The 12,372-nt window shown below is 38.0% G+C and overlaps 1 protein-coding gene across 6 annotated transcripts in view; it reads left to right on the top strand.

The window, feature by feature from the left end:
- The window catches only part of LOC120530412 (cadherin-18), a 1,801,315-nt gene that overhangs the window by 1,094,122 nt on the left and 694,821 nt on the right, over window positions 1–12,372 (top strand). The window contains exon 1 of one of the 6 annotated variants that reach the window (XM_039754903.1): window positions 11,271–11,469. The exons of the other annotated variants lie outside the window; for them this stretch is intronic. The gene's annotated coding sequence lies outside the window, so the exon portion shown is untranslated. Of the gene's footprint in view, window positions 1–11,270; window positions 11,470–12,372 lie in introns of those variants that run through there. 6 annotated transcript variants of the gene reach the window in all.

Raw genomic sequence — 12,372 nt, 5'->3', positions numbered from 1 at the left:
CCATCATAAGTGGAACAGTTGGGGGCTATAGATAAACTGGAGAGAGTCGTGTGAATAGGGAAGTCTGGCTTTCAGTTGCCCCAAGGCTAGCTTCTCAAAGCCATTTAATAATAACCAGTGTGAGTCCTATAGGGCGATAGTCACTGAGGCTAGAGACAGAGGATTTCTTCATGATGGGTATGATGGTTATGATTTTGAGGTACTTTGGGATGACTGCCTGCCTTGGTGAAATATTGACAAAGCCTGTTAAGATATCATTAGGCGGATTTGCACATTCCTTCAGCAATCCACCAGGCATTCAGTCTACTCCTACATATTATTATTGGTTTACATTCAGCAAAGTTCCTCTCACGTCGGCTATAGACAAACACAAGATGGTGCCTCTGAGTTCGGCTGACACCCTGGTCGCTCTTTTAAGATTGTGTGTTTACTTAACTTTTTGGTTATATTTCATCACATTGCTTGCACAGACTACCACCACTTTGATTACTTATGACAAGGGAACACTTTCAAACATTGGGAACCAGTTTACTCACCTACTGTATTTTTAGGCAATCTACCTATTCACCCTATGTGTCCAGGTGAGATTCTCAGTATGATCCTATGCGATAAGGGAAACAATAACAAAGTAGCTACAGGAGCCAAACCACAGTGATGGAGAAAGAAACACTGCGGCAAAAGAGCCGATGTGCAGAACTGACTGAGAACTAAACTGCATCATCCTCCTCCTCCACCCAGTAGCTCACAAATGTCCGATCACTCGAAAAGAAGATAATCTCCGAACCAGGATTAAATCCTAAAGGGATATCAGGGACTGCAATGTTCTTTGTGTGACTGAAACGTGGGCTTTACCTGCAGTACCGGACCAAGCAATAACTCCATCTGAGTATTCCTCTGTCTTTAGAATGGACAGAATGGCTGAATCATGTAAAATAAAAAGTGGAGGTGTTTGTTTTATGATAAACAACAAATGATGCAATCTCAGTAACATCTCAACTCTTTTGCACTCCTGCTGTGTTGATCTGGAACATCTGATGCTAATCTTCCGCCCTCATTACTTGCTATGTCAGTTTTCAGCTATTATCATCACCTTTGTCTATACAAACCCTCAGGCTTACGTAGATAAGGCTTTGTCTAAATGCCACGATGTGCTTAGTGAACATCTAAACAAGCACCCGGACACAGCATTTATTGTGATGGATGACTTTAACTAAGCGAACCTCAGGTAGGTCATGCTGAACTTTTATCAGCATGTTACATTCTCAACCACAGGGGGAAATGCACTAGATCATTGTTAAACTCAGTTTAAGTCAGGCTACAAAGTGTTTTCACAACCTTTGTTTGGGAGGTTGGACCATGCCGCCATTTTCCTTCTACCAGAGTATAAACAACATATCATTAGAAAGGGTCCAGTAACAAAAGAGATCAAACACTGGTCACGCTACAGGACGCGCTTGATGAAGTGGACTGGGACATGTTGTACTCATACCAAAGAACAACAAACTCACGTGCCTTAGTGATTACCGCCCTCTAGCACTCATGTCTCTTTTCATTAAGTGCATCACAAGGATTATTAAAGACTCCATCTGCTGTTTCCTTACAAGGGTTATCAGTTTGCATACCATACAAACGAGTCTACAGATGACACCATCTCACATATTCTAAACACCTCCTTGTCCCATGTAGACAGCAAAATGGGGAATTATGTAATATTGTTGTTTATAGATTACAGCTTGGCCTTTAACACCATTGCCCCCCACTTATTTGCCACAAATCTTTAAGAATTGGGTCTGAACATCCCCCTCTGGGAATGGGTGCTGAATTTTCTAACAGGCAGGCCTCAGGTGGTGAGAGCGGGCAACTGTTTCTCTAAAACTATCATTGTCAACACAGGAGTTCCACAAGGCTGTGTACTGAGTGCCCTGCAGTACTCCCTTCACACACATGATTGTGTGGCCAAGCAGAGCTCTAACACCATAAGTTTGCTGATGTCATAGTGGTCTTAGGACTCATTTCCAATAATGATGAAGAGGCCTATGTGGTCAAATACTGACAGGCTCATAACCTCTCACTGAATGTTAGCAGGACCAATTAAGCTAATGTTGGACTTCAGGCGGAAGCGGCAGCAGCTCTACAGTCCCTTTAGAATAAATGGTGTTCCTGTTGAGAGGGTGAGCAGATTCAAGTACTTGGGTGCGTAAATCACCGAGGACCTGACATGGACCCAGTACACAAAAACACAGGTCAGGAAGACAAGACAAGCGACTTTGTCATTTGAGGCAACTGAGGGAATTCAAGGACTCACCAATCATTTCAAAAAATTTTTACACTGGCACCATCGAGAGCATTCTAACACAGAGCTGCACATCATGGTTTGGGAATTGCTCAGTCCAAGATCGCAAAGCCCCGCAGAGAGTGATGTGTTCAGCAGTGTGAATCTTAAGGTTGGCGCTGCCCTCTCTGCAGTACATCTACACCAAGCACTGTAGGTCCAGGGCAAGTAAAATAATTACGAACTCTACCCACTCTAGCAAGAAAGTGTTCATCCTGTTCAGCTCAGGCAAGTGGATGCGCAGCTTAATGGCAAAGACTGATAGACTCGAGGAGCTTTTACCCTCTGGCCACCAGAATCCTGAACTCGAACATGCCAACAAACATTCAGAGTAAAAACTCACATTAGCTTACTGCACAGCCGCTTTATACTTTTTACTGTTTACAATTTCAGATTTAAATTAATTTGAACCTAGTTTAACGTAATTTTATTTAAATTAGTTTTTTACTAAAATTCCTTTACTTGTTTTATTATTTATTTTACTGTGTGTTTGCTTTGGTTTTGCACAATCTTGTTGTAGTCCAGTTTTCATTTCACTACACGTTGTTCCTGCATATAACTGTATGTGTGATGAATAAAACTCTTCAATCTTGAACCTTGAATCTTAAAAAACAATACATGTTTTTTCCAGAGAAGGATGAAGCTTTCTTGCAGGTATGTTGTTTAGGGTATCAGGCCATGTGTAGAAGTTATTTAGAATAACTGCAAGGGAGGCATCACTATCGCAAACTGGTGGATATGATAGCTTGGATTCAATACCACATGTGCTGTGTGTCTCTGGAGTCCTGAAAGTGGCTATGACTTTTCTTGCCCTACTCTCACTTAGCTGCAACAAAACCCCAAGATAGGTCCACTCTCACTGTTCTAAGGACTCTATTGTCACCTGAACTAAAGGCACCAATACAGGGTTTAGCAATGCACAAATCTCAAATGGCACCCACAGTTTCTGTTTAGCATGTGTACACTGTCAGTATTATGGTGTTAGAACTCAGTGTCAAACTTTTCAGCATCACCAAAATGAAGGAAAGCACTAATGGCTGCTCAAGGTTGCTGTTTTATCTTTTACTCTAAAAGCCTTTGTCCTCTTTTTTTAAATCCTTTTGAGGCTTGTGAATAGACGTGTTTCCCTTTCCTGCTGAATGGACTGCTCAAGTACCTAACCCCAACTAACCTGTAATGTCCTGCCCAGCCTGTCAAGAGCTGTCTGCAGGCTGCTTCAATACTTTCTCTCAAACCAGTAATAGGCACCAAGTGATTTATAGCACCGTAACTAGATTTTAAAAATTTTCAGTTACTCCCCACAGTTTTAATTTGCTGGCATTCAGCAGGTACAAAGAGATTATCAGGGGCTGTTGGACATGTGGATCCACAAGTATTTTGCAGCTTGCCTTTACTCCAGATTTTTCTATCTAGACATTTGTATTATACAATATACACAAATATAGCAAAACAAATATATTTCATTAATGTTGAGATGTATTTTAATGTAAGAGAATCAAAATACAGTTTTATCTACTTCAAATATTACATAACCAGCATAATTTCTAATCAGCAACATGTTCCTTATTTTAAATTCAATAATAATTGAGTTATTACTAACTGACAAGCAATAGTTCTGAAAACGAAAACAGATTGTAAACAAATGCAATAATTAGTAAATAAAAGTCCACCTAAACAGAATGCTATATTTTTTAAAAAGTTCAGAATATCTATCTATCTATCTATCTATCTATCTATCTATCTATCTATCTATCTATCTATCTATCTATCTATCTATCTATCTATCTATCTATCTATCTATGCCTGTCAGTATATCAGAAATAGCAACACTGCAGAGTTTGCATCTGATGAGTGTGATGAGTATGCCCCTCACCCAAAAAACAGCTAACATCCATCCTCGAAAACAGACCATAGATGTAAGGATCTGGTAGAGGTTGATATAATTTGTGCATAATAACAGACAAGCTAAGGTTAGTCAGCTCTCAGCTGAGTGAGTTTGACAGTGGTGCTGATAGAGACATATTGGATTGCTCAATTCATCATAACTTGGCATAGATAAGGTTTGGCAGCCAACAGCATAACCAAGTTCCACTTGTATCAGCAAAAAAGAGCCTATGGGCCACAAACACTGGATTTTATAAGATCTGGAAATCATAGCCAGCTCTAATAAATCCTAGTTGTTATTTATTGTTGCTGATAGTAGTTCTAGCATATGGCAAAACTTTCATGGGCCACTACTTCCATCCTAGCAGATATGACCAGTATAGTGGTGGAAATGCAATGGTGCTGTTTTACAGTATTTCATGACACACATTGTGTTCCTTGATTCAAGTGCAATAATTGTTCTTTGCCTGAGTCACATACCTCAACATTGTTCTTGTGGCATTTATAAGTTCTTTCCATGTTTTTTGTGGGACTTCTTTCTGATACTCTGGTCTTCCTGTCATATCCCCAAAGGTATGCTGGATAGGTAAATTGTCAGTTCCAAGCTCCCGGGTCCTCCCTGCATGGAGTTTGCATGTTCTCCCTTTGTCTGCGTGGGTTTCCTCCTGGTATTCCAGTTTTCCCAAAGTCCAAAGACATGCAGGTTAGGTGCATTGGCGATTCTAAATTGTCCCTAGTGTTTTCTTGGTGTGTGTGCGTGCCCTGCGGTGGGCTGGCGCCCTGCCCGGATTTTGTTTCCTGTTTTGCACCCTATGTTGGCCGGGATTGGCTCCAGCAGACCCCCGTGACCCTGTAGTTCGGATATAGCAGGATGGATGGAAATTTTCTCTGTAGACGTTTGAATATACAGTATGTGCATGAACTAGCTCTCTGTCCTGGGCTGCTTGTTGCCTTATGCCCCATGCTGCTGGGGTAGGTTCTGGCCCTCCACAGCCCTGAATTAGATCAAGTGGGTGTAAATGTGCTATTTTATTTTTGTTTTACCAATGTTTGTTGTTAGCTTGTCTAGTTTGGAACCTATGTATTTCCTGATCATACTGGGCATGGAGTGGGAAATGACCCTGGATGGTATGCCCAAAAATCACATGGCATTTTTAAATGAATTATTGTATTTATTAGTAGTTTTTAAATTACATATCTTGTTACAAATAAACTATGGTGTTTTAAAAGAAAGATATGGAGATAAAGTGCTATAAATAATTCTGAACATTAAAAGCCTGAAATTTAAAGCGATTTGATATTTATTATTATTTATTATAGTATGGGTATGTGGGTGATGTAAATCTTGTTAACCGGATTCCACAGAAAAATACACGACTTTGTCTTCATCTGACATTTGGCTTTAAAGTAATGTACATATTCAAGTGTGTTTATCTTATTTAAAATTTAAAAAAATGTATCCAGGGTGAGATTCAAGCCGTGAACATTGCAATCTAGCTCCAGCCTCACTAGTTCACATGTTTTGGCACTTGCACCAAATTAAAATCATTCTGGACCAAAATCTTTAAATGCCTTTCAGACAGACTTGGTGACACAAACACTCCTAATCCATTAACAGCTGTGTTTGGTGTACTTCCAGATGGGCTTAAAATGGAGAAGGGCAAACAAACTGTGATTACCTTTACCTCATTACTAGCACGTAGGATTATTTTGCTCAGTTAGAAGAATCCCACCCACCTCTATTAAGTCAGTGGGTAACTGATGTTCTATGCTATTTGAAATTGGGAAAAATCTCATTCTCAGAGGATCTGATCAAAACTTTTTTTTTAATATGGCAGGATCTAATCAATAACATTTTAGAGTAAGCATCTATATTAGGGAAAGGAATACTGTTCCTTCTTTGCTGCTTTTAAGATTTGCTCTGTTTATTGGCTCTCCTCTTTTTCTCTTTATAATTTTGATTTGTTAAGTTGGACTTGATTTATGGAATGCTATTTGCTTCAAATAAAATCAATAAAAATATAAAAAGTAATATACATAAAGAAAAAAATAAACATGTATATTGCTGTTTTTAGAAAACCAGTATTTTATTTTCACATTTTAGATTACTTTTTCCCAGTTGTTACTTTAATCTGTGCCTTTTTTATTATATCCATATCTCCTTCCATCTGCCCATCCATCTCGTAGGCAGTGTGGCATAGTAATCTTCAAACCTTGAGGTTGTGGGTTCAAATCCCACCACTGACAGGCGTGACCATGAGCAAGTCACTTTACCTGCCTATGCTCCATGAAACCAGTTATATCTCAGATGTTGTAATCCAAATCTATACTAATAAAAGGCAAAGCCCTCACTCACTCACTCACTCACTGACTCATCACTAATTCTCCAACTTCCCGTGTAGGTAGAAGGCTGAAATTTGGCAGGCTTATTCCTTACAGCTTACTTACAAAAGTTGGGCAGGTTTCATTTCGAAATTCTATGCATAAGGGTCATAACTGGAAGCTATTTTTCCCCATATAATGTAATGGAGTCTTGAGTTGGAGATGGCCGTGGGGGGCGGAGTTTCGTGTGACATCATCACGCCTCCTACGTAAGTACGTAGAGAACAAGGAAGAACAAACAGCGATGAGCACAAAACGCCATTTCACAATTGAGAAGGCAGAAAAACATTATGAAGCAAATGATGCATACAAGCATATTCATAAGTACAGCTACTGCGGAAACAAAGCACGCCGTGAACCGTAAGTTTATATTAAATTAAGTTCATAGACAGGCTGCCACTAGGGGTTGTAATTTAGTGCCTGCCCATATAAGGCCGTCCATCAGCGGCAATCCAATACAAACACTGCCGGTAAATATTCACGGGTGAAGGACTGTGCTTATGCAGAGGAAGATGAGATGGTCAGGGTGGTGTTTGGCACAAACTCATTGAAACTGCGAGAGAAACTTTTAAGTGCCGGGTCTTAGCTGACATTACACGAGATGGCACCAGTACAGCTGGGAACCTTCGATGCAAGAACACCAAGCGGCTCACATGAACTGACGCAATGCGCAGACAAAAAGCAACAGTTCCAAAGAGTGCTGAACAAAAACCGAATTACACAATTGAGAAGGCAGCAAAAAAATATGAAGCGTCTTATACATACAATCATATTCATAAGTGCAGCTACTGCGGAAACAAAGCACACGGTGGAAAAAGTGAATGTCCTGCTAAAGGAAGACAGCGTAAAAAAAAACGTGCATGCAGTTTGTCACGTCTCAGATAAAGAGGAAGACGAGCTGTTTATTGATGCAGTAAGGAACTAATTGATGAATGAAACCTCTTATCTTTACAACGATTGACAAACACGGAATGTAACTTGAACACATCCTACAAATACGAGCCTGATTGAAAGAAATAATGATAATCAAATCCTTGATGACAGCAACATTCAATAACACTCACAAAACAATTACTGTATATTGACAATCATGTTACGTTATTTTTAAAATGTTCCCTTTTCTTTTTCATAACTTCTACTTCTCCACTGCGGTACACGGGTATATATATATATATATAAATGTATATATATACCCCGATCTACAATACATACTTTAGCATAGACAAGCCACACGCTGTGGCTAATTGTAGAGTCTTAGCCTCTAACGCCGACATTCGAGGTTCGATTCGAGAGGGTGTACTGACTATGTACGCTACCTGATTCATTTTACCTTCGCATCTCCTTGGTTTGGGACGTATGAAAAAATATTAGGTTAACGCAGAATCATGTTAAGTTATTTTTAAAATTTTGGCTAATGTTACTCAGAGTTTAAAGATTAAGTTGGTCAAATTACCTTTTATGTTCCTGACTTATTTTTTTAAGAAGAAAAACTGCACTTTATGTTGAAATTTTGGTTATTATTATTTAAAGACAATACTATTCTGAAAATGTACTTAAGTACTTAAACTACCACTTTATTTTTAAGTCTGCCCAATTTTAACCAGGGATGATATTTTTGTTTCTGTTTTGAATTCAAATGCAGTTTAAAAGCTTTTTTTTCAGAAATTAAAGCAGCTTCAGTTTACAATATTCATGTCCATGTCTATTATTTGATTCTCGCCCACGAAAACCGTTTTAAATTAAAAAAAAAAAACATTTGCGATTTGGGGCAAATTTACGTGTGCGATTACATACAATTAATCAAGATTAATTCTTACACAGCCTCTAATTAATTGGATTAATTTTTTTAATCGAGTCCCACCCCTAATATATATATATGTATATATATATATGTAGATTTGTATATATATATATATGTGTATATACAGTATATATGTAGATATGTATATGTTGTATATACAGTATGTATATATGTGTGTGTGTATATATACAGTATGTGTATATATGTATATGTATATATATGTATGTGTGTATATGTATATATATAACTGTATATATATGTGTATAGATGTGTGTATATATATATATATATATATATATATATATATATATGCCAGCAACACTCATGACAATGACAAAACAATTACATTGTCAATCATGTTACGTTATTATTAAAATGTTTCCTTTTCTTTTAATTCTCCGCTGCCAATCGCAGGTATTTTGCTATATATATATATATATATATATATATATATATAATATATAAATAGATAGATATGACAACAACACTCATATCAATGACAAAACAATTACATTAACAATCATCTTACGTTATTTTTAAAATGTTTGCTTTTCTTTTTCATGACTTCTTTAACACACTACTTCTCCGCTGCGAAGCGCCGGTATTCTGCTAGTTAGTAAATATTAATGAAAATGTTGAAAATTGCTTTGAGACTATGCGGAGCCAGGACATATCCTAGCAGAAGTGAGCAGAAGACAGGATCCAAGTCGGGATGTGATGTTAACCTATTGTATAGTACAGAGGTGGGGAAAGTCAGTCCTGGAGGGCCGCAGTGGCTGCAGGTTTTTGATCCAACCCAGTTGCTTAATTTGAAAACAATCCTTGCCAATAATTAAATTTCATGGCTAGCTAGTGCTTTAACTCTGCCATGCCAGGTGATTCTTCTATCCTAGATTTTTTTTTTCCTTTCCAAGGACATCATCCAAATGATTTGAACAGAGGAGTAATTCTCGGTCCTTCACTTTTTTCTCTTCACTTTCCTTCCAAGTATTTAATTAAACCAAATAGTGCATGATAAATACACACAGGTGTAAATGGTAACAAGGTAAATGGAGAAATGCTGTTTTCCTTTGTCATTTGCAACTTATTGCTAATAAGGAGCAATTAAAAACTGAGAATGCAGCTGTTTAAGACTAAAATAAGCAACAAGGGTTTAAAATCTTAACGAGCGAGACAACGAAAATGAAGCATAAGTATTACTTGAGTAATAAGTGCTCCTTAATAGGCCATTAAGTTGGAACAAAAACCTGCAGCCACTGCAGCCCTCCAGGAACGACTCTGCCCACCCCTGGTATAGCACAATTCTAAATACACACACTCTTTCAGGTCCAGATGAATCCTATCTGTCAACCTAACAGATATAATTCTAAAAAGCAACCCAGACTACCCCAAGGAAAATTCTTCATATTTACAGGAAGAACATTCAGTATATACCTCACACAGACACACAACTTGCTATGGTGTTCTTTATAAGAAGTGCTGTACAGAATAAAGAATGATTCCATGAGTATTTCTTGTATCGTCTGATGTTGCTTTTAATGCATGATATTGTACTTACTATCTGTTGTTGGCTTTATATTGTCATTAGTCTGTGGATGACATTCAAGTGATAATTTCAATGTACTATGTACGGCTGACAATATTTTTGAAATATTTGAACTATTGATTAAATGACTGATTGGGATGTTTGCCAGACCAGTGTTTTATTATTAGCATCATTATTATTATAATGGCTTGTTCATGATGCAGCTTTCATTTACTCAGATATATCTATTAATCCTCAATTCAGGTTTCTAACGTCATAATTAGTGGCCTGTGAAAGTGCTTACATTGAAATCTACCACAGAAAACAAAGACTGATGGATGGATTAAATGGAATAATCATTGAATGGTTAATGTGAAGCAGTGATTAATGTGGCTGCCTCACAGCTCCAGGGAGCAGGGTTCATTTTCCACCCTACTCACTGTCTGTGGAGTTTGTATTTTATTCCTGTGCTGGTGTGTATGTGTGTGTGTGTGTGTTTTATCTAGGGACATTTGAAAGACATGGGTGTTTAGTTTAATTGTTGTATTTAAATTGACCTGGTGGGGGGTACTTTACAACATGCTGGCAGGGGGGGTTACTGCACAATGTTTCTGCCTTGCACCTAATAGACTTCTGCTCAGTTTGTCTCTGTAATAAGGCAAAGCAAGTGCAGAAAATTATTGTTTTGCTTTTGTAATGAAAAGGCTTTATCATTTGCCCATTAAAAAAAAAAAACACCTCATCCTCCTGCATAATTCAAACACATATATTATGGGACAGTTTAAAACACAAAAGATTCATTCATCAGATTTTTCTAATCCCTAATTGACCCAAGCCGTACAGGTCAATCTGTTTACCCAGTTCATGAATTAAGCTTCTTATTCATGTGTCATGTGTCACCTTGAGCTAGTTCCATGGCTAAAAGTGTGATGTGATAGACACAATCTTTGGCCAGTAAATGAACAGATTCTTTTTTTTTTATCATGTTGTCTTGTTAACAGAGTGTTTTCTTTTCACTCATACTTTAGATTAACACAAACTATGATTTACAACCTCTTTTTTTTTTGGTCTTGACTAATTAATGGTCTGACACCTTCATCCGTGCAGCTCAGTCTGTCAGTGGTACTGGAATCTTAAGGGGGGCTACATTTTCACAAGATGGCATTTTATTAAGTTTCCTTCCATGTAAGTTTGCTCAAAAGAAAGGAGGGAGGTGGGGGGTGGGCTTCTCTTGTTCCAGTTTCCTGTGATTCTTGCCCTCGAGTACCTGCGAGAAGAGAATATAAGAGACAACAGAGCAGACACACACAGTGAACAGAATCAGCCAATCAGGGAAGCTCCTTGTGAGCTGCAGAAGCCTAGCTGTCGATGCTGAGAGGCTTGGAAGCTCTCGGAGCCACCAGTCGAGTGGTTCTCTGAGGATTGGGAGCAGCTGTGCAACTAGCTCTGAGAAACAGAGAGGAAGAAAATGGGACACGCTGAGCAAACGTTGATTGCTGCTAACAAATTAAGTGCCTTGTTACCTGTTAGGGCAAGCCAGCCAAGGTAAGACTGTCTTAAAATGCACTTTGCCTTTTGCCATTAGCATTTCAAAAGCACTGGGCTGCTTCGGTTACTGCTTCTTTAGCAGAGTCCTGGTCTGTGTAAAAGAGTGACTGTTTAGCATAACTTTGTGGCTCCGCTGATCCATTTTAAGCCTTATTTGCTATTTTAAGCATGTTGGTTTTTATCTTACTTAATGGCACTCTGTGAATTCACCATGCATTTTTATTTAATCAAAGCCTACATTATTCTTAACACCTGCAGTGAATTACTGTATACACCGAAAGAGTAAGATTCCTGTCTAGCATTTCAACAGGGGGGAGAATGCATATGTTGCTTAGACTTTAATAAATGTAAGGGACTTCTACTCTGTATGTTATACGTCGGGAAATGCTTCTGCAATTTTAATGTACAAATGAATTTATGTCTTTGTGCAAGGCTCAGATAGAAAGCTGAAAGGGCAAAATATAGAAATAACACCTTTTTTGCTGCAAGCATTTATTTTTTGGTACAACATGATTGTACGTCCAGATGCTGTTTTGTTTTTTTATCTCTTCTATCAATGAAGGATGCCTCCTACTTAAGAAGAAAAAAAAAACACAAAAGGGAATTTTTTGCTAATCTGCCAGTGTTTTCATTGCTAATGAGTTTTTTTTTTCCTTGAGTTAATTTTAACTGTAAAATACATCAAGACCAAAAGAAAAGAACAAAAATGTTCCCTCTTTGATGGCCTGTATTATCTTATATGGAAACAAATTGCAGTTTCATCAACTGTGATCCACTCTATAGCACAGTTAAGGATCTGTAAAATAATAAGCACAGCCTATCAGGTCCGTCACTTTAATACTTCTTCTTTTTTTTTTTTTTACAACCACGTGTATACTACATAAGAATAATGGCTGGCAG

Source organism: Polypterus senegalus, chromosome 5 (assembly GCF_016835505.1).
Source record: "Polypterus senegalus isolate Bchr_013 chromosome 5, ASM1683550v1, whole genome shotgun sequence".
NCBI lineage: Eukaryota > Metazoa > Chordata > Cladistia > Polypteriformes > Polypteridae > Polypterus > Polypterus senegalus.
This window is presented reverse-complemented; position numbering and strand designations above follow the sequence as displayed.